The sequence below is a fragment of the Ochotona princeps genome, chromosome 8 (assembly GCF_030435755.1).
Source record: "Ochotona princeps isolate mOchPri1 chromosome 8, mOchPri1.hap1, whole genome shotgun sequence".
Lineage (NCBI taxonomy): Eukaryota > Metazoa > Chordata > Mammalia > Lagomorpha > Ochotonidae > Ochotona > Ochotona princeps.
In genome coordinates this window covers 15,440,078-15,443,950 of record NC_080839.1, presented here as the reverse complement: position 1 = coordinate 15,443,950, position 3,873 = coordinate 15,440,078, and the positions used below count along the sequence as shown (strand labels likewise).

General features: G+C 48.7%; 1 pseudogene; it reads right to left on the bottom strand.

Moving 5' to 3' along the window:
- Window positions 1-3,273: 3,273 nt before the first annotated feature.
- LOC118760469 (small ribosomal subunit protein uS14-like) lies at window positions 3,274-3,443 on the bottom strand (annotated as a pseudogene).
- Window positions 3,444-3,873: the final 430 nt, after the last annotated feature.

Genomic DNA, 3,873 nt, shown 5'->3' with positions numbered 1-3,873 from the left:
CCAAGTCTTGCAGAATTGCTCTGTTCTGGGAGCCATCAATTGAGCTGAAGAGGGCTCAAGGTGTCAAATTTCCCTCTACAAAGAGCACAGAGATGCGTGTTTGGCATAGCAGTAAGATACTTCTTGGGATGTCCACATCTGATCAGAGAGTCTGGATTCAAGTCTCGGCTCTGCTTCCGATTTGGCTGCCTACTACTGCGCATCCTGCCAGGCAGCAGTTGGTGGCTCAGGTGTTTGGGTCCCTGCTGTCCTCATGGACATCAGGATTGAGTTCTGGGTTTCCTGCTTCAGGCTGGTCCAGTCCCGGCTGTTGTGGGCATTTGGGAAGTGAACCAGCAAATGGAAGGGCTCTCTGTGTCTTTCAAATTAAATAAATAAACAAACAAGTACAAACCAGTGCTGAAAAAAAAATGGCTTTGCTTACTTGGTTCATTCTTGGAGTGTAGGTGGCAGCCAGATAGCTCAGTAACAGAGGATGTTGGAGTCAGCCCATTCTGGAGCCCTAATCGGATTGATTCTGACAAGTTCCCTGACTTTGACCCAGTTGGCCCCATGTAACAGAACCTCAGAGCTGATTCCCTGCTTTGACCCAGAGCTGCTGCTGGTAGTGCATGTGTGTGTCAGAGTGGGAGTCCTGACAAGCATTTCAGGGAGAAGAGTGTGTGGCAAGCCAGGGAGCCCAGTAACTGATAAAATGGCATGCAATCAAAAAGTGAGAGCTGATTCTTAACAGTATCTAATAAAATCACTATGGGAACATCTCCTTATTAAACCTCATCTGCTCTAGGCTAAACACATTACACATTTCATGTGGATAATTCAAAGAGCCCACTGTGTTTATAGGAGGCTTTCTTTGACTTCAGAACAGAAATGAGTTTGGCAGTTCTACCTCCTCCTCGTGGGAGATGCAGGTGCCCTTGGGTGCATGAGGAGGTCTGGGTGCCCAGGGCTTACCTAGGCTCCCTCTGGCTGAAGCAGCCAGACCATGGGTGCATCTGGGATTTTGCCCTGACCTCGCTGCCTGGCTCCTGCAACAGGCCCTGTTGAGGCGTCCGAGTCCCCTGCTCAGGGGTTGCAGCAGGAGTGGAGTTAAGGATGGCGGGGAGTCTGTGGCTCCCCTGGGTAGTGCCCTCCACTTCAATGGTCCTTTTTTCACTCTTTCAATTGCACCCCCAACCAGCCCGGGTCTCCTCTCCTACCTTCCTGCCACCTGCTACTTTTGGTAGGTTTACTCTCCTTCCTATTTTACTACAGAAGATGTGATGGGGGCCTTAAAGGACATCCAAGTACAGTTTCCTTGAAGCAAAGTGTTCATCCTCAGAGAGTCTCGAGAGCTTGTTGAAAGCCAGGGAGGTGTGACTCTGAGGTCAGTGCTTGGCTTAGGGGTTATTCAATCAGTTAAGACTTCGATGTTGCATATCAGAGTGCCTGGGATTGCTGCCTGCCTCCAGCTCCTGATGCCAGCTACTGCTAATTACCCAGCACCTGGGAGAGCAGAGGTGATAGCTGAGAAACTGGGCCCCTGCCACCCAAGTGGGAGACACAAATTGAGTTCTTGGCTCTCCGCTTCATCCTTGTGGCTCAGTTCCAGCTATGGTGGCCATTTGGTAAGTGAACTGTTAGATGGGTGTTTTCTCTGTATCTCTGAGAAACAAATAAACAAACAAATAAATGTAAATTTAAATAGGAAGATCAGCTTTCTGTGCAGTGAAAAGCCTCAGTCCCCCACTTTTCCTTCTTCCCCTCTGGCTCTCTCTTCCCTCCTCACCTAAACCCTGTTTGGAAAGGCAGCTAAGCACAATAGCAGTGATGATGAGGTCGTGGGTGAGGGAGTCCCCAGAGGAAAGCCAGGCCCAGTGCAACTGCCAGCAGAAATGGGACAGGGGCAGATTGTCCTCGGAGCCTCCTGGTAGCTAAGCAGGGAAAGAGAAGGAGGCAGAATCTCCCTTCCCCAAAGATGACTTTCCTTCGTCTCTCTCTCTCTCTACCAGGCATCTTGGCAGACACTCACAGCATAGTGTCTGGGACAACCTGGGAGAAGAGGGTTGGAGGTGTCTCTGTTGTGTTGGGGCCTGGAGTTCTTATGAGCGGGATGCAGCGGGCAGCCAGCTGGTGCTCAGTCACACATTAAGGGTGTGTCACGTCAGGAAGTCAAAGACTGAGCCAACCCAACTTCACTCACACACAAGTGCATTTGCCTATTTGGACACGGATGCACCGCACAAAGAGCTGTACCTCCATGTGGAATGTGCGTGGGTTTTGATGTGGTAGCTGCTGGGTTGCTGGTACCATCACCAACACCGAGCCCACCACAAGCCTCTGTGTGCAAACATTGCCTTTGCAGTGAATTCCCCCTCTTCCTCCAAACCCCTGCCCACCTCCCCCCCAGGATGGTTTTCCCATGGGTCTCAGTAGGATGGACAGCCACGCTTTACACAACACTTGGTTCTAACAGCAGTCCCAGGAGAGTACAGTGAAGCTGAGAAATTCCTATTGCCCGGTGATGCCATGGCCAGCTCTGTCATGTCTGAACACAATGTGGTACTCTTGTGTTTGTAGGGATGCAGGTGCAAACACACCTTCTGTGTCATCATATGATCAACCATGGTGCTGGGTAATAAGCAACTGTTACTGGTTTACCTATTTGCTATGTTTTTTATTGCTATTTTGTGTTCTGTCTTTGTATTAAAAAATTGGCCATGAAATTCAATACTATGTTAAATAAGCAGAAGCAGCCTTATACACATTACATTTGCTGCATCTCTTTTTTGGGGGAAAGATTTATTTAAAACAGAAGTTCAGGACCCAACGCTGTGCTGTTGTGGTAGGATAAGTCACCACCTGAAATGAGGTGTCTACTTTGGGAGCCAGTTCAAGTTTTGACTGCTCCACTTCCTATCCAGTTTACTGCTAATGTGCCAGGGAAAGCACTGGAGAATGACCCAAGTATTTGGATATCCATGATGGAGATCCAGGCTCCTGGCTTTGGACTGGCCCAGTTCTGGCCATTGCTACCACTGGGGGAGTGAATCAGTGCATGGAGGATTTCTCTCCCCCTCCCCCTGCCCCACTCCTCACCCACTATCTAACTCAGCTTCCTTCCTTCCTTCCTTCCTTCCTTCCTTCCTTCCTTCCTTCCTTCCTTCTTTCCTTCCTTCCTTCCTTCCTCTCTTTCTCTCTTCCTTCCTTCCTTTCTTTCCTTTCTCTCTTCCTTTCTTTTATCATGATTTTCCAAAGCATCAATGTCTTGGAGCATCCATTCAGGAAAATGACTTAATCCAACTTGATGAAGCCAATATCCTTGCACACTGGTGGAAACACTGGTGGTACGTGTTCAGGCCATAGTTCTGAATCTGATCGTGCTGGTTCAAGCATACTTGGCGGGAGTGGGAATCCTGGCTGAATTTTTGTGGATGAATCCAATAGAGTTGCTGGTGACCCATCTTGTTCTAATGAGTACAAAGATACAAAAGATATAACTCCACCTTTCAAATAAGTAATCAAATCTTTAGACATCAAATAATAAATAACTTTGAGTTACAGAGAGAGAGGCAGAGATCTTCCATCTAATGATGTTCTCCCTAGATGGTCACAAGGACTGGGTCTGTGAAAGGTCAAAGCCAGCAGCCTGGAACTCCCTCTGGGTCTCCCGTATGATTACAGGAGCCTGAGCACTTGGGCCATCTTCTACTGCTTTCTCAGGTGCAGTAGCAGGGAGCTGAATCAGACTTGCAGAAGCCAGAGCTTGACCTGGTGCTCATATGGGATTGGTCACACAGCCTTTCATGGCATGAAGAGGTCACATCATCAAGTGGCTGCCCTAACGCCCTGGGCAAGTGCACTCTAGTGGGTTCACATGGTGAGGAATGACCT